The sequence below is a fragment of the Falco rusticolus genome, chromosome 13 (genome assembly GCF_015220075.1).
Source record: "Falco rusticolus isolate bFalRus1 chromosome 13, bFalRus1.pri, whole genome shotgun sequence".
Lineage (NCBI taxonomy): Eukaryota > Metazoa > Chordata > Aves > Falconiformes > Falconidae > Falco > Falco rusticolus.
The window spans coordinates 2,116,682-2,135,494 of NC_051199.1; the positions used below are offsets into that span (position 1 = coordinate 2,116,682).

The window sequence follows — 18,813 nt, forward strand, 5'->3', positions numbered from 1 at the left end:
AGGAACACAGAGATGATGAAGAAACAGCTTTTCACTCTCATAACACATGTCAAAGGATGTTGCTCAGTGTCAAGCTTGAAAGCCAAAACAGAAGGCACAAATCCATCAATACTCACTAATACGCCTATTCCCCTCTGCTTGGAAACATTTCCTCCCTGATGTTGAACAGTCCCTCTGCTCACCACCCACCTCACGCTTAGGGGAGGGCAAAAAAAAAAAAGAAAAAAAAAAACCCACAACACAAAGACAAAAGATTCTTCCATTTTGGGGGGCAACTTCCTACCTCTACATAGGAAGTTCTTCATTGCCTACATGCGTGTCTCTCACCAGAGCACTCTCCAATCCACTTCCCTAAACTTCAGTCTATGCTTTGCTAGAAAGAAGCATCTTATAACGCAGTACCATAGACCTTGAAAAGAAAAGCCACATCATCGAGCGCATGGAAAACTGACTAGAAATAAAAATCACAGCTTGACACATGACCAAAGCATACGGAAACACACAAACTCTTAGTGCAATTCCACCAGCATTAGCTTGTTAACGTAACACATACTGATTGGCAACACTCCAGAATCAAATCCACTCTCACCTCCACAGAAACCTCTCCCGCCAGAGACTGATGCCTCATTGCTAATAGCACAGTTGCTTTGTTAACTCACCTAACTCTACCCAGCAGTAGCAGGGAGCATATGGACTGCAGTTATTTACACAAATGGCTTTGTTACCTGTGCAGAGTTAACTTTTCACAAGCTGGAGATGGAATGCAATACACAAGGCACTCAATTTGAGGAAATACTCAACATAACTTCAAGGCAATGACTTGGTCCTTGAAAGCCAACCAAGACTCCCTAGCAGGAAATCTTAGTAGGAAGCTTCCCAACGTCTAGCAAACAAGACTAAAAACTTGGCTGAGAGCTCTCATTATATCCTCATCAATCTTCACTGACAGATCACCCACAATTCACCTTACTGATACTGTTAAATACAATTTGCAAGTACAACACCACAGGCAAACAGGATTTTCTCACTCAAAGGCGTTTCTGAAAGTCACAGAGCAGACTTCTTCCTTTCTAAAGGAGGAGGCTTCCCCCAGGAGACGGCACTCGCTGAAGTGAAAGCATAAGGAACTCTGCAATATTTAACTCAATCCATACTAAATAGACAACAGTCATTATGAGGACGCAACTGCTTACCCTTTTGTTTGTCTCTGAACAGCAGCAACAATTACATTTCAACAGTCTGCCTGCTTATTCTTCTCTCCTTCACCTACAGAAATAATCTTCACTTTTCCGATAGGTTATAAAGACCACTGTGAAAATGCTTAGAAGATTATACTCTCCTTAATGGGGATTAAAACAAAAAGCAAACCACAAATCTTACCTCAAAGCAGAATACAAGTAAACTCTGCTCCTGAGAACACCTTCTAACTGAAATTTGCCCATTTGAAACAAACAAAAAAAAAAAATCACACCAAAAAAACCTTCATAAAACTTCCCAACAAAACCAGCAGTCACTTTGCTATTAATAGCCAGAAAAATGCATGTAAGTTACTTGAAGAGCTGATGCCAACGGAAGGATGCAGCAGAGATGCACAAGGCATACATGAAGGTAGAAGAAAATTAGTGCCAGTGACCTGAACAGCAAGCAAGGGGAAATGGGACAGATGGGATAGGAATGGTGCAAATACAGGATTGGAGGCAACTGAGAGGGAAATCTATAATATAAAAAAAATTAAAACGAAATAAAACTAATTATAATGACCAAATTAAACAACTTTATTCTTAGCACACAGAATATTTATGAAATAAAAATTTAATTTATGAGTAATGGTAAATGGTAAATTTAACTTACCAGTAATGCAAATGTCTCAATTATTGTAACAAAGTTTGATGCATCTTTTGAATTAGAATGAAAGTAAACACTGAGAATACAAAGCAAAAAGAAAAGTTCCATCCACACGAACAGCAGTTGCCCAAGAGCACACATCTCAAAATAAAGTAACTTCAGACCAAAACCTCACAAAGGTTTTGAACTGAACTACTGTAATCTTCCGAGCCAAAACTCAATCACCTAACAAAGGCATCAAACCTCATTTGGACTCATGAATAATATGCATTTGCTGTATTTTAGTGTCACCTACTCACAGAAGTTGTGCCACTTCATTTTCTTTAATTTCTTTTTTTCCCCCCAGTTATAGTAAAGCACCCACGCGTAGATTCAGTTATCCCTGTCAGCAAGACGATAAGGTACAACAGCCTAAGTCACTTTTAGAACGGTGTCCCTGCCAATGGCCATGACTATTTCTGTAACAAGTACCCAACTGAGTACAAATTAAAAAAACAAAAGTTTTTTTAGAAGACACACACCCCGCTCTCTGTAAGAGACTGCCCACCTGCGAGACCCACCACTGACACAGCAGATGTTTATCTCAGCATTGTTACAGCAGGAAGCCAACACCACTGCCAGAGCAGAGGTTTATCTCAACCATGTTATGGCAGGAAACCCACCGACTGACCACAGAGCAACTGGTGGAGCTAATAATGAGAAATTTAATCAAATGCTTGCACATGCACCCAGACAAGGGGCCTGGAGACCCCCCGAGGACCACCTGAGGTACTGGCCATGCATACCACTGCCAGGTGGAAGGTGTGGATAAGCAGAACAGCTTGGGACAACCCTATAAAAGAATGGAATCAACCAACATCAGATGGAACATTCCCCCACCAGACGTGGAAATGAATCAGGCTGTCGGGATGCTGCACCTCCAGGGTGGTAGCTATTGCTGTGAACTTCCTTCATTCTTTCCTCTTTTTTTCCTTCCTTTTTCTCTTTGTGTCTTGCTTTCTCCTTTGCATTTGCAAACCTGTTGTCAGGCAAATAAAGTTCCCTGGCGCTTGACTCCATTTTGAGTCTTAATTCTGTTCCCAAGAACACAAGCAAAACCTCGCTCAGGTCTTGGACCGGCACGCAACGCTCCCTCAATGTACCAGACCTCTCAGTCTCGAAACTCATGATTCCAGTTCTGTGACCGACGGGACTGCTGAAGGGATAATGCACCCTTCGCATCTGTTGAGACACTTTGGTGCAAACAATTAGTTTCACTAATTCTTTAATGCAAAACCAAGTTCCACACAAACTAAAATAGGTCTGTTCACTTCTATGGCAATCTCTTTACACAGTAAAGCCACGGAGCTTAATATTTTTTCTTTTATTAGGAAGTATTCTACAAGGCCATCAATTAACTTCATAAAGGCTAAAACAGTTTTGAGAGGATAACCATCTTTATCAACCTGCTCAGCTTCACTGGTACCACTGGCATTACGTATTCTGAGCGGCTGCAGCTTTTCAAGCCTACTAAGCAGCAGCTCCAATGCTTACATTACTGCTCTTATCTTTCCCAAGCAACATGGTGAAATCAATATACTGGTTAATTTAATTACGGCTATTCAAGACTCGGTAAGTGGCATTGAAATTCTAAAGCATCACATTAGTTTCATGCTGTTGCTTCTGCTCCCAGATCTCCAAAGCAGTCAGTGCAAATATGTGAGTTATCCGCTTGAAAGAAGGACAAAGGCAGAGATGGAAGAGAAATAATGCGTTTGAAGCCTCTACCATCACGCCCTTTGTACCGCCACAAGGCATTTTCAGAGAGTGTTAGCATTCATTCTTACATGGGATCTGCTGGCGCTGCTGCCATTCGGAGGGGGTGGGGGAAGGAAAAAACCCTCAATTCATCAGGCACAACTCATTAAATGCACTTCACCCTTTACACACTCCCTGCTTTCACAGTTGAGACCTCAAGTACAATTTTAATACTGCACACTAAGTTACTGTAGGAACAGCCTCTAACTAAAGACCCTTCCGCTGCAAGAAAAGTAGGAGCCTCAGCGATCTTTTGAGTCTGGATAGTTTTGTGTAGGAATTGGTCATCAAGCAATCCCATCTTGCTAGAGCTCAGAACAACTGTGAACCACAATACATTTGGAATTTGTCTAATTAATTCAGCTTCTCCAGTATCCAAACACTGAATAGCAGAAGGGGAGGAGAAAAACACAAAACTTCCCCCACATACTTCACCTTTTAAAGTACCCACACAGCAGAGTGTACAGTATTGTTGCCGCCACAGCCCCCACTCCAAGGAAAACTCCACCCTGGGATTTTTCATGCCTGTGAGCATGATCCTTATCTCTCGTGTTTCCCTCAGCCCAGGTAGTGCTTAGGAGCAGTTTCAGACCCTGCCTTCCTCCCAGTACTGGTGAGCCTTCTCTTGCTGGCTTTTTTCATGCATGCAGGGAGCTCTGTACCTCCATTTCCTCTCTCTCGCTCCTATTCTGTCCACGCACTGGAGGGGGAAAGAGCATGTATTCAAAGAGGCCAAACAATCGACAGTGATAAATAAGATGCCACCAAACAGAACACAGGTACACAGGTGTAAAATCACAGCAATGAGAAATGCAGCTTTGGGATTCCCCTCCTCTCCATCAGGGCAGCCTCTAGTCTCAGAGGTCAGATTTCTTCCAAGTTCCTGACACACAAACGTTACAAGAGCCACAAACATTTATCGCCAGACAGACCTTGGCCTCTCGGGAGCCGAAATGGCTGCTTCCTCCCAGGCCTGAGTGCAGAGAGCTGCAAGAGGAAGCCAAGCCGCCTGCTGCCCATGCAGTCCCTCCTGAACCGCCAATCTGCAGAAGCAAATTGTTTTCTCCGGGTAGGGTTCAGACAGAGCCCCCAGCATTTTCAAATCCCAGCACAAACTGGTGTGACAGAACAGCCACAGAAATCAACTACCCATCTCAGCAATGCTGAGCAGATCAACACACACAAGGACTAAAGTATTTCCCAGACTTCCCTCTCAATGGCAGTCACACAGAAGTTATTTGAAAGCAATCCTAACCCAGGCTAGAAGCTGCCTCCACTGGTATCACTCCCAATGGCCTTCCACAGGCTGTTTCAAACTTCTAGAAGCATGTTCTTCTGCCAGTTTGCAAGCATTACAAATATTGCAGTGGGTTTGTATGTCTGCACCCGTCTCCAAAGGAACGGCTATCCACATGCCATTTGAACTCTGCAAATTAAAAGTGAGGTCATAGAATGGAAAAGGGCAGAGGAACCCCAAATGCAGCTTGTTCTCATAAACCTCAAAACAATATTGACATGAACCATGGTACTCTAAACCAGACGGACAAGCATCCAAGCATCCTGAAAAGCTCCAAAACAAAAACAGATTGCTCAACAACATGATGCAAAGAACTTGTCACAACGTGCTGCAGCTAGCAAGCAGCCAGATGTTGCTGCATGCACCCTCCAAATGCTTCTATTCCTCCAAAGCAAACTCAAGGGACATTCGCCTGCAATACTAAAAAGCCCATCTAAAAACCACCAGTCACGGACAATCATTAGGCTAAAGGGCTTTACAGGGCAAGGTAATAAAATAATTATCCTAAAAAGAGCACTTCCACTTAAGTGGAACAAATCAGAGTATTTTCAGGCCATCATCAGAAATTCAGTTCTGTTACAGTGCATGGCATCTGTCAAAATTAGAAGCTTGCTTTCCATCCAGCATTGCAGGCCTATGGTATGCTTTAATTTTAAGTCCCTTTCAAATGGTAAAATGAAGCATCAACATGCAGGTTTTTGCACTTCTGCAAAGACAGGTGTGTGGACCATAATGCTTATTTTTGCATACAACATGCCAACAGCTACTGTTCTTCAGAGTCAAGCACTTAAAAGCTAGAAAATCAGTATTTAAGAACACGTATACAACAGAACCAGATTCTGAACTGTCAGTCACATACCACACAGACACTTGCTTCAAGACCTTAGGGTACACAAACATTTGCTTCTTAGTGGACATTCATCTTCCTGCAATTACACAGAGGCTCTTTGCTGTATTTTTTCTGGCCTAAAGAGGCACCATGTACAACCCCCTGTAACTTACTCATCTCATGTGGAAATTTATCTTGGGTGCTGCTAACAAAACTCGCTCGGAACACAGCACTAGCTCACTGATGGTGCTCTGCATTGTGATGCTCTCAAAGACAGACATGAGTAGGCTTTTAACATGGCTCTGAAGCATTTCAAGAATCAGAAGAAAGAAATACTTCAACCTTTCAATAATTTGAACATCAAGCTCACCCCTGCAAACTGATTTTCAGCTCCCTTTCATAACAGGGACAACTAACCATGCAACAGACAAAGGAAAAAGAGGATTTCCAGTCACTATAAACTCAGTGCAAGTAACATAAAGCACTTTTGACGTGAACTCCTGTTGGTAACTCCTCAAAATAGTGATATTAAGAAAGCTGTTTCACAGTGTAAACTGAAAACATCCTAATTAAGATCAACTGCTGCAATAAGTAGACCTTTAGCCTCCATCTAAAATATCCAAAACTGCATTTTGCCTGTAATCCACCAAGGCTCTGCTCAGTCGTTCTGAAAGCACACCTGGAGTACTGGCTCCAGTGCTGCGTTTTCCAATACAAGAGACATGGAACTACTGGGGAGAATCCAGCAAAGGACCACAAAGACTATTAAAGGGACTGGAGCATCTCTCCTATGAGAAGAGGCTCAGAAAGCTGAGGCTGTTCAGCCTGAAGAAGAGATGGCTCAGGGGGATCTCATCAATACATATAAATACCTGAAGGTGTGTATACAAAGATGACAAATCCAGGCTCTTCTCAGCAGTGCCCAGTGACAAGACCAGTGACAGGCTACAAACTGGAACACAGGAGGGTCTGTCTGAACATCAGGAAAAACTCATACTGTGAGGGTGACCAAGCACTAGCTCAGGTTGCCCGCTGAGGTGGTGGAGTCTCCATCCTTGGAGATCTTCAAAAGCTTCTAGACACAGTGCTAGACAACCAGCTGTAGGTGGTCCTGCTTGAGCAGGGGGTTGGGCCAGAGGACCTCCAGAGGTCCCTGCCAGCCCCAACCATTCTGTAAGTCAGCAGTACAATTTAAAAACAAAACCCCAATCCTCTGTTATAATAGGTTTTGCATCAGGTTCACATCTTACAATCAGACAACTCATTTTAGTAAGCTGCACACTGGCTTCAAGTGAAATTCTAGGACACCTAAGAAGTCGTCACATAAATGTTAAATCTGTAATTAAGCAAGATGCAAATATAAAACCAACAGAAGACAGCATTCAATACGTTTACTCAGAAGAAACTAGGCCAAAGAATACTAAGTTTGCCAACTCAATGCAAACATCCTAGGACTTCTGACTCTCCCACAATACTAATTTACCCCACCCACCACCATCCCAATATGTATGCGTTATGACAGCCCTTAGTTACATGTTAACATGGTATCTTTTCCCCCCATGGGGCCAAAGTCTCATTTAGCATTCAAGCTAGACCTGTCTCTAAAAAGAGCCAGAGCCACATGATGAGGAAGGCTATCCACAAGACCAATTTCACACCTGAAAGGTATGTAGTCCAAGGAAAAAAAAAAAAAGCCTTGCAAGAACAGAAAGGATTGTCCTTGCTGCTTAAGCATCTTGTTGCTGCTGTAAACAATTATGTGCTATCTCATGAATGCTACAACAGAACTGCCTGCAATGCAAGAAAAACCTGTTTAAGCCAAGTTTTCCCATGCAGCTGTTGATTCTGGTCCTTGTACTCAGAGGGTATAACCCAGGTCTTCCTGTGAGGCTAAGCTGCAGAACGGCCGGCAACTCACAGCTGGAGGTCTAGGAGATACACCGTGAATGCATGAAGTGCTAAATAATGCTATGTACTTTAAATAGACCAGATCAAATCCTTAATTATTAAAAGCTAGCTACCTAATCTTAATGGCTATTTTTTACTTTTTTCTCCAAACCTTAACTCATTACCTGCAAAGCAGGGATACACATGCCTTTATATCACAGGATCCTGTGAAAAGCCACTCAGTGGAGCATTTCAACATTATAGACAAACACCATGTTCCGATTTCACAGGAAAATCTAAATGGAAGTCACTAAATCAAGTACAGACCTTCTACTAAGTAATTCATCACCAATTTAACACCACCTGCCCTGCATGCTTAGCATCACAGGAAGGTCACTGGAAAACCATGATACGATCACAGGTGGCTTTATCATGTCTATATAGTTAGTGACTCTGTAAGACCAACACTACTTTCTTCACGTTTATGTGCAGGCCCAGAAGAGGTTCTCCATATGAACCAGCTCCAAAAAGCTATGGATCGCAGCGCTGTGTTTACAGACACCCCTAAAACGGGTTGCAGTGCTCGGGATGTCTCTCCCCAGCAAGGTAACCTTCCTCCTCCCCGACTCTCCATCACTCTGTACCTCACCTCTACTCTCACTCAAGCACCTCTGGCTCCTGCTGCCATCGCTGAAGTCATTTCAACCAAGTCCCCTTGACTAACTCCTCTCTTTCTATCTCCATCCCTTCTATCGCTGAAACCTGCCTGGTGCAAGTGGAATCTAACACATTCAAGTATGTGAAAGCCACAATTATTTTTTCCCCCCAAAGGCTTATAGTTTGGATGGCTGTGAACATTTTCCACAGGAACAGCAAGAGAGATTGCTGACGGAGACACCATCTGCCTGCCATATAGCAAGTCCTGCTTTCAGACCATGAGAACTCTGTAGCTTTTCAAGATACAAATCCATCTCACACAACAAGACAAGCCAGTTTACTCTAGTTTTCTTCTCTGTAAAGTTCTGAAGGTTTCAAAACAATTCCTCCTAAGGCAGACACATGGTCAGAATCACATAGCCTAACGGTGGAAGCTTGGCATAAGCATACAGAAAAGCAGCGGGCAGTTTTCACTATAAATCATAGTATCTGTCCTGCCTCCATGCCACAGAAACAACAGCAGCCACAAATAATCTTAAACAAGTCACTATTTCATTTACAAGAGCCACAACCTAATTAAAAACACAGACCACGGTTCCATAAGACACTGAACTCTGGTTTTGAGGAAAGCAGTACTGCTATGCTCCACTGAACTGGTTCAGCCTCACTGGTGGAGAGACCACACGTGGGTACAGCCCTGCAGACCCTGCCCCAGACCCTGTGGATGCTCCAGTTTTGCATGGAGAACACCACCGCATCACTGTCTATGGCCGATTCAGCAGACTCACCATTGTGCGCTTACATTTGTTCCAAATCAAATTTGTGACCTAAAGATGTATGGGGACAATATTAAGAAGCAGGAAGACACACCACAGGCTGTAGTAACTCCATGTAACATTTGGGTTTCCAAGCACTTCAGAAAGTCTTAAGTATTTTCTGTTCAACCACAGCAAGACAGTAGCCGTAAAAGAAATGAGCTTCTATGTTTATATTAGCAGCTTCGCTGAACCTAACAGTTGGCTTCACAAGCAACGTCATTTTCCTATCTGCTGTGAATGTCTACCCTAGCATCCCCTGAACCATGGCTTTTTTCAAATGAGTTACAGAAGCTGAATCATCTCCCTGCTCTTCAAAAGTTCACACACACCGATAGGATCACTTAAACCATAAACTTGCTCGTACATAAACACAGTTCAGATACTACAAAACTGAACATTTTAAAATAGCTTGTTTTGTTTTCAGAACTGTGAAGAACTGGAATAAACCTGTCTGTCCCTTTGGACTTTCTTCTGCCAGAGGAATACATAAAGCAAGCTGAGATTTGATTGCCTGTGCCTAGATGCCTCACCAAACTACACCTTACCCACAACAGCTAGTACGTGTAAATACCCCTAAAATTCAATTTCATGCCAATGACGCAAGGTGGATCCTAAAAGTTTAGTTTAAGACATACTGGTAGTGATCTGAATCCCACCAACTGAAAAAAAATGCCAGTTTATCTCCACATTAGACTCCAGTTTATCCACAAGCCTTTGGAGTCGCAGAAGCAAGAACAGATCATTAAGCATCAGATACTTAAAAGCAATATAAAACAGCTCCAGACAGCTTGAATAATAAGTTACTTCAACCCACACTGGCAATAGACACCCATAAGGGAGGTCATGGGATGTAATTTAACTTCAAAAGTAATAGTAACAACAGATCTTCCCTCCTCAATTGTTACTTCATGATGAATAATTATGCTAGTGGATCATGGAAGTCTGAGCAAATCCAACTAACACAGATTTCAGGTGCTAGAGTCGGGATAGCTCAAACTTTACCATTCACTACATTCAAGATGAAATACTTGTTTAGAAAATCGCCTAAACAGCAAGCCTTACATTTTTATCCTCTATCTGTAACAGAGCATCTGGCAGCAAGCACATGCAATGTAAAAATGACGGCAGCAGAACGCTAATCACCAGAGCAAGCCATAAGGGAAAGAATGTTTACGGTGTTATTAAATCCCTAGGTCCCCTGACTTTGGTCAGCTACGTGCTTACAGAGTTCAACTTAACTGGTGATATTTTTGTCTATTTGGTGCAAATAAAGTCTTTCACTGCTCATTTTTCAGTTTATGGAAACACAGGACACTTGCTGAAAAACAAATCACTGGGGATACCAACATATTTGTTTTGAGACTCCAGTCACCAACTCTAAATAAGAGCCTAACCAAGCCAAAGCCTACAGAAAGCAAATCTTTCTTTAAAATCAGAGACTCTCCAAGCACAAAACTACTGCGAAAGCCTTCTGCAGCGGGCCAGATGGGGGACTTCATGAACTGCCTCCAAGTACTTGCGCAGCAATTGTCAGCCTGCCTAGAAATTAAGATTCCTTTCACACACACCCCCCGAATTATTGCCAGGTCTCCTCTCTGCCCTCTGAGTGTCACTTGCCTCGCTAATTAAATCACAGGCCTGAACTCACCTCTTCCAGGGCTTACCCTGCTCCCACGGGGCACCATCCCCAGTCACTTGAACCTAGGGAACCCCCCACCATCAGGGTAAAGCCCAGGGCTCTTTTCTCCCCCCAACCACACACACACAAGGCAGCACAGAAGCTCTCTTGAGCCCTCAGACCCCTCCATTCTCCCCATGGCCCTCTGCTCCCCCAGCCCTACAGAATCCCACCTGGATCCCCAGATTCACCCAACCCCACTCCAGTCCCGCGGCCCCCCATCCTCTCCTGAACCCCAGGGCCTTCGTCCCCACTCACAGCCCTCTCCATCGTCCCCTGCACCCCAGACCTGCCACCCTTGCGGCAGTCCCACAGACTTCCCCATTCCTCTTGGAACGCCACAGCCACTACCCCTACCCTCCACTCCCACTGGCCCCAAGCCATCCCCACCACAGCCCCACAGACCCCCCATTCCCTTCCAGACCCCCCATCCCCTTCCAGACCCCCAAACCCCACAGAACTTCCCTCATCACCTCCTGAGCGCCCTGACCCCCAACACCACCCATCCCCAGACCCCCCATCCCCTTCCAGACCCCCAAACTCCACAGCACTCCCCTCATCGCCTTCTGGGCACCCCGACCCCCAACAGCACCTCAGCCCCACAGACAGCCCCGCAAGCCCCCGGCCCCACAGGCCGCCCCCCCGGCCCCCACCCCGCAGACCGCCCCGCCGCCGGCCCCAGCCCACCTCCCCGCCGGGCCCGGCGCGACCGCGGCCCCGGCCCCGGCCCGCACTCACCGATCAGCCGGCGCACCTCCTCCTCGCTCAGGTAGAGGCTGAGGCTGGGCCCGGGGCCGGCGGGGGGCCAGTCCGGGGGCCCCGCGGCGTGCGGGCCGGAGCTGGGGCCGGCCTGGCCCTCGGCGCCGGCGGGCAGCAGCAGCAGCAGCGGCAGCAGGCGGAGGAGATGGCGGCGCGGGCCCCGCACCCGGCACCACCACGACGACGGCGGCCGCCGCCGCCGCCGCCGCCTCCCCGCGCCCGCCTCCCCCGGCGCCGAAAGGGGCCGGCCCCCGCCGCCGGCGGCCCCCGCCCCGGCGCCCCGGCACCATCGCTCCGCGGGGAGGCAGGCAGGCAGGCAGGCAGGGCCGGCGGTGGGGGGGGCGAAGGCCGGGAGGGGACCCCCCCGCCCCGCCGAACCCCTCACACGCCGCGGCCGCCAGCCCCCGCCCCGCCGCTCATGGCTGCGCGCGCCCGACGCCGCCGCTGGCGCCGCGCGCGCCCCGCCCCCGCGCACGCCCCCGCCCCCGCGCACGCGCACGGCGCGGCCACCGGCAGCCCCGCGGCCTCCTGAGGGGAGGGGGCGAGCGGGGGGAGCGCCGCGGCCCGGCAGCGCGCCCTCCGCCTCCTCCGCCTGCTCCGCCTGGGCTGCCGGCTCCTCGGGCCCTGCCCTCCAGCCCCCCGGCCTGCCTGGCCACCTGCCGGCTGGGCCCGGGCGGCTCCTCCACACGGCGGGGAGCGCTCGGCCAAAACATCCCGGCGGAAGATCTCCTGAAGTCACTGACCGGAAAGTTACCCAGCTGGAAATACCTCCGGAATACCAGCGCTTTAGTTTAAGAAAATTTCCTTTTTTGGTGCTTGTTTTTAAGGCTCAGTGTAGCGATGTTGTGTTTAATGCTCTAATCTGCTTTTTGCTTGTCTTTGGGCGCTCGGGCAGCAGCAGCGTTGCCGAGGGCTGTGCCGGAGGAGGGCCCTGGGCCCGCCAAGGATGGGTATGGCCTCCCAGCCAAGCCCCTGCTGCTGCAGGGGTCCCAGAGTAAAACCCAAACTATAAACACGTCTGCTGTTCCGTACCAAGTGCCAGCAGCGGCGCTGCATGGCAGCTGATGTATTTTGTAAGAACGCTATGATAATCAAGGCAAACGATGAAAGCAATGTTACATTCCAACATAAGACTTTGAATCAACTATACAAGCATCCCTGACCTTTTCCCGAAATCCTTTTCTGCACAGAATTTCAGAAGTATGTGTTTCCGTTGCAGTCTGGCACAAAACCCCGTTCCAAGATGTCCACCTTTCCCCTGAAATGCAAAACCTCTGGTGCTATCAGCTCGGCAAGTGGATCTTGTTTTTCTGAACTGACGTTTCACCTAAATGCGCCCGGTCCCTCACCCCTCCGGGCTGATGATGGAAGAGCCGCCTCCATCGTCACCTTCCTACCTGCTTTCGGGTCTGGCTGCTTTCCAGCTCCTCTGGACTCCCCAAAGAGCAGTAACCGTGTCAGTCTTTGCAAATTCATCGCTGGTAGCTGCCTGCTTGATTGAGATTTTCAGCAGATGTGTCACAATACTCAGTTATGACCATTAAATCAGTTAATAGCTTTGAATAATACACTCTCTTCCGACCTGCCAGGGGGAATTTAGTACCTACGTGGGTGACCATGACAGGAGGATAGTGCAGGCTAATTGGCCACGGAGGGGTTTTAATCAGTGAGTCTTTCAGCTCGTAACCATAAGAGAAAGCGCATAGGAGGTTCTGCTCTTCTAATCACTGTGGTGAAAGAGAAATTGCTCGCACACCTCCCCACAATAAGCATCACTCACTTAGCAATACGAGGCATAAAAAAAATAAAACAGCAAACTGAAAAAAATAAAATGGCAAACTGAAAATGGAGTTGCAAATTACATGCAAGTCTTTAGTTGTGTGGATGTGGACCAGCCTGAACAGCGCTGGTTACTGAGGGCAAGCCCTCCATACCACAGGTTCTCCACAGACCATTTCCTCAGCCTCTAAACCCAGAGGCTGGGCATGTGTGTTTATTTGCTGTTCAGACATAGTCTAAACTTCAGACTCTGGGTATTTTCTAATGCACCTCACTTAGGGACTCATAGACAGACAGGCAACTTGCGGTGTCTGATGTGATCAAAACCAAAACCGAGGCTCATCTTTGGCTTAGGGTTCCTGAACTGCTTGATAAAGTCATTGCAAAAGCATTCACAAAACTAATGCGCTAAAGAAGCATGAATTTGCACCAAGCTCTGAGAAATGCGGAGAATAAAAAATCAGAATACAAAACAAAATTGTTTCAGCAACAGTCCTCATTTAGTCTCTGAAACAAAAGACTCTGTTCACAGCAGCAATAACTAACCATGCTTCAAGTTGTGAGAACGTGAGAACAGAAGGCTGTTAACATCCTAATAGTGTATCACTGAAAGATAACTAGTGCAGTGTTACTCTGCACTTGCGGTGTGTTCTCGGCCAGAGCCACGCTCACCTGGGTTTCAACAGCGTGCCCCCTGACAGGCTTGCCTGGAGACCAAGCAAAATATTAGTAGCCTTCTCCAGTGAAGTTAGCAGGCAGCCTACATGCTGAGATGCTGCCAAAGCCACCTGAGTGTAGCTGAGGATTTATCACTTTGAGAAGGCCCTGCTTCACTCACTGTCTTTTTGGTGCAAATGAGGGAACAGCAAGAGATTGCTGCTGCTCTCTGGAGGTAGGATGAGCCCAGCGAGACTGAAAAATGTGGTGCAGGCACCATGCAAACAGCTCTGTTTTTCCACAGGCTTGTCAAAGACATGGCAGAAGAGACAGGAAAACACAGGCTATAAAACAGCCTGTAACAGTGACAGCACCCATAGGAAGCCCCACATGGTGGCGGTGCCCCAGTTCCCCCCATAACCCATTTCTGGACTGCCATTCTTCATTAGGAACAAGGGGACAAGATCTGTACAGCCATCCTGTCCACCGATAACATTGCTTTAACCTTAACCTCGGTCATCCCTGCCTTGGACACATGGATTCAGCAGAAATGTAATATTCAGCAGAAGGACCCATGCTAGATTATTTTGCTGCATTTCTTTTTAGTGAGTATGTAACTTGCCTCCTGGAAGTCGCTGGCAGATTTTAACAAAAGGTCACCAAAACCACATAAACCAAATGCAAATAAACACATTCTTAGGATGCATCTGCCAGCCTGCACACAGACACTTTTAGGGCTAAAGTCATTGCTGGTGTGTCTGGTCTGTTATGCCTGTGAAGCTGATTGCTTGCCGAGCCCTGAAGTTATAATTAAAATGCAGTCTGCTACACTTAGAAGAATAATTGGGGGTATTAGAAGCCAAATAGGAGGTTTCACAGACATCAAGAAACACATTGTTTGAAAAAGGTGAAAAATGCAACTCACAGGCCAGCTCAAATGCTAAAGATCTTCTGCTGATTTTTTTGGCTGCACAGACTATTTTTGGCAGTATCAAGTTCATGGTCTTTCACAACCATTCTGGGTAAGATTATATTGCAAGAGATACACTAAGTCTCTCCATGGAAAGCTGCTAGCAATAGCTGTGAATTCACAGCACTCGTATGGAAAAGTTTTGCTTGGCTAGGCAGTGGGATGCATCATTGCTTGTGCTCTGAGCATGACTGTATCAGCATTTACCACCACTGTGTCCCAAGAGGCACGGAAGAGCTGGTATTCATTTCTGGATGTAAAACAAATCTGCAAAAGCAAATAGCTGACAATTAATGGCACTGATGAGAATTTGATACATTAGGATCTCATGGAAGACATACGATACAGGGATATTTACGTGGGTGCTGGAAGATGGGAGAGAGGGTTTTGGTAATGATTGCTCCATGTCCAGACTTGCTTGCACATGCTGCTGCAATAAAGGGTGGCTTTTCCCACCTCCTTTTTACAATTGTAAATGACTGTGTAACGTTCCCTTTAGAGGAGAACCGGCCCCTTCACGTAGACACAGGAATGAAGTCCTTCTGCCTCTTTCAATCAGTCTTCCAACATTTTTGCCTTCAAACAGTTTCTCTTTTTTGCAAGTACCGGGTGACCTCAGCACCTGGATGGCTTCCAACAAAACTGCACATTGGTTACATGGTGCACAAGCCTTCACCTCATTGCTTGCACAAAGGCAGAGGCCAGCTAGGCTTCTCCACAGAAGTGCTGTGGAGCTTTGGCTTTGCTCATGGGCAGTCATTAGAAATGGGCAAAAGGGATTTCAGATTTAGGAGACCATGGAAAAGACATCACAGCTGAGCCTGTGTAAGCACTAGGCTTCCTAAGCTCTTCAGTATTTATCTTCTCAGGCAACTCCTAAAGGGCTCTGTAATGGCAGCAAGGACCCCTTTCCATGGGCAAGGAGGACGTGAGCATGCTTCTGAGTAGGGATAAAACCCACTCATTTACTCTGCTTCGCATGCTGCCGTTCCCTGAGGGGTGCCCCGCTTCTGTGTTTCAGGGAGCAAGGTGTCCCAGGGTTTCCAGTTCTCCTCCGTCATCTGGGTGGGACAGACTGGGGACTTACTGCTTTTTTTCTCCATCTCCAAATTTGCCGTTCCTTTTCCCACCACCCAAGGAGGAGAACCAAGAATGAGGGAATGGACTATATGTTGAATCATATAAACAGACAGATGGCTTCACTCAGGTCAGCAGTCACCCATGAAGTCTTCCATGTCAACTTTAAAGTTGAAAACGTACAGATTCCCCTACTCCACCCCCCCCACCCCACCCCCCCACCAACTCTTTCCATCCCATCTCATCAACCATAAACAGGAAGCACTGGCTGCGAATGCTGGTGTCCCCTGTTTCTGCAATAGCGGAGACCCAGCACTGAGACAAAGATAAAAAGCCTCAGACTTCCAGCCTGCTCCCCTTTGTAACAGACTTCTACTTTTTTCTTTTTTTTCATTTCTAATTGTGCACACAGGTCCATAAAGCTGCCCTTGAGAAGGAAGGGCTGGCTGATCAGTCACTGCAGAGCCAAACCACTTAGGCTTGAATATATAAAGAGAGGAAAAGTCACTCACACAGCGGCAGCGGGAAATGCCATATACAAGTTCCTGGAAATGTAGCATTTATTGTAAAAAACATCCTGGTAACATTAAGCTAACTGAGAACTACTACGGCATTAAGCAAGCAGAGAGGCTGGAGGAAAGCAAAGCATCAGAACACGATTTCAGTGTGTGGTTGTTAAGGCACATGCCATTCCTTTGCCTTAAAAGGGGAGTGTTGCATGCTATGATACTGCTAAATATGAAATAAATTGTTTGCGTTTGGGGGCTGGTGGTCTCACCTCTCCTGTCCCCAGGATTCCCGTGGGATGCTGGCTGGGGTCTGTGTCATTTGAAGCATTTTCTTTGCCAATAGATGCCAGGGGTTTGGGCCATTTTAAAGCATGGATTGCACAACAAGGCTTGTACATTTTGTTCTGCACTCAGACAATCGGAGCTTAATGCTCAATTGGGAGTTGGTATCAGGATAGGCCAGAAAATGACAAATAAAACCATTTTGATGACAAAATTGAGAGAAAATTGGAAAGATGTCTGCTGGAGGGAGCAGAGAGAATTGCTAGCAAGCAGGCACCCAAACCTGGGGACTCCCTCCTGGCAGAAGGATGCTGGATCTCGGGAGCTGGCAATGGGTACTGCCAGCCCCAGCTCGGTGGGAACACTTCCCATGTCACCAAATGCCCCTCTCACCTTGGGTCAAAGGGTTTTTCTTAGCACGGCTTTGTCTGGATCTGTGGCTGGTGCAAGCTGTCAGACCCAGCACGCTCTGGACAAACCTGAAAAACACTGGGTTTTTTTCTAGCTCACCAAAGGGCTGTTGGTGTTAAAACCAACCCCTGAGCACCCCTGGTGTTAAAAGCACCTTGGCACAAACATCCTGAGAATCACTCGGTGGCAGAATCCCAAGTCACCCAAGACCCAGATCAATGGTGCTGCACCCCAGAGAACTGCCTCCGGGGCAGCCTAGTGCTCCTGAGTTTCTGGCTCCTCTTTGGTCTTTTCTTGGCTTTTCAGTGCAGATGAACCTTCCAAATTTGTCTTCAGGGGCTTTCTTCCATCGCTGCTGAAACAAAAGACCTTGCACTGTAGTTCAGCACGTGACCCCAAAGTCAGCACCCATCCTCAGAGGGCTCAGTCCTCTCTGTGCCTTTCCCTTTTCCCTTGGGAAGTCAACTGAACAGCAGTTGCAATCTTATGTGGTCATGTTTTACAGATCACTTATGTAATTTTTTCCCTGTGCTCTGGCAGTTTGAGCTATTTTATGGCTTACCAGGGATTTTCAGAGCCCACACACGATATAGGAATGGAGATAATTAGTTGTAGGAGTCACTGTATCCCATCCTTTTTTTACAAAAGCACAATTGCAGCATTTGCCCAGGAAGTGACTTCCTTTCTCAGAAAGTATTAAGATTCCCATTTTCACTAGAATAAAAGTTACTGTACATGAGAATCAGAAAGAAGTACTGACCAACTCACCCAGTTCACTGAACCCTCTACAGAAGATGTTGTGGAGCCCCTGGATCCATGAAAGCAGGAATCACAAGAGAGCATGCCTCTCACCTCCTCTCAGAGTTTAGATTGTTCTGGGGAGCCGCAAGCCTGAATTTCTTTAAGCTGCAGAGATCTACCTTCTTGTCTTCCATGTTCTAGCCAAGCAGCCTTACAATTCTTGCAATGTCACCAGCATCAGCCGACCAGGTGGCTGGGAGGGAGTGAACCCTGCTCACTCCTTGCATGCGGGGAATGAACACACCCTTTTGCTAGCAAGTGTTTCGGACTCTGGATCCTGCATGGATGAAATCTTTTGCCAGTGATCCCAGTTCAGATGCCCACACTCTTCTGCACACTCCGAATAAGCAGGTCCTAGGTGACTCCTACTCAGCAGGAGGGATACTTGGGAGACTTCTTGCCCCTGCACACACGCCAGAGACGTGCCTGGGCTCCAGCTCTGGTCTGCAGACTAGGCACCTATGGCTAGATCCTGCAGATTTAGCAGCAGTTAATTCATTGGTGCAACTGAATATACTAGAATAATACTAACAAACGCATTGTGAGCAACAGGAATCTTCCCATGGCTTCTGGTGGTCTCTGAACCAGAGCAGAAGGTGTTCAAACCCACCAGAACCTGCCCACAGGGATGAAGGAGAGTGCTGGTATCAATTTCCTCAGCTGCACACAGGGTCTGAGTCACCACTGTCATGGCCAAAGAGGTATCTGCTCCTCTTCCCCACACCGGGCAGCACTGCTACACTCCAAGCTCAACCGCACA

General features: G+C 47.0%; 1 protein-coding gene across 2 annotated transcripts in view; it reads right to left on the bottom strand.

Annotated features, from left to right (window-relative positions):
- The window catches only part of RYK (receptor like tyrosine kinase), a 64,641-nt gene extending 52,780 nt beyond the window's left edge, over nucleotides 1–11,861 (bottom strand). For both annotated transcript variants that reach the window (XM_037407031.1, XM_037407030.1), the window contains exon 1: nucleotides 11,547–11,861. The gene's annotated coding sequence lies outside the window, so the exon portion shown is untranslated. The remainder of the gene's footprint in view (nucleotides 1–11,546) is intronic.
- Between the last annotated feature and the right edge of the window lie 6,952 nt (nucleotides 11,862–18,813).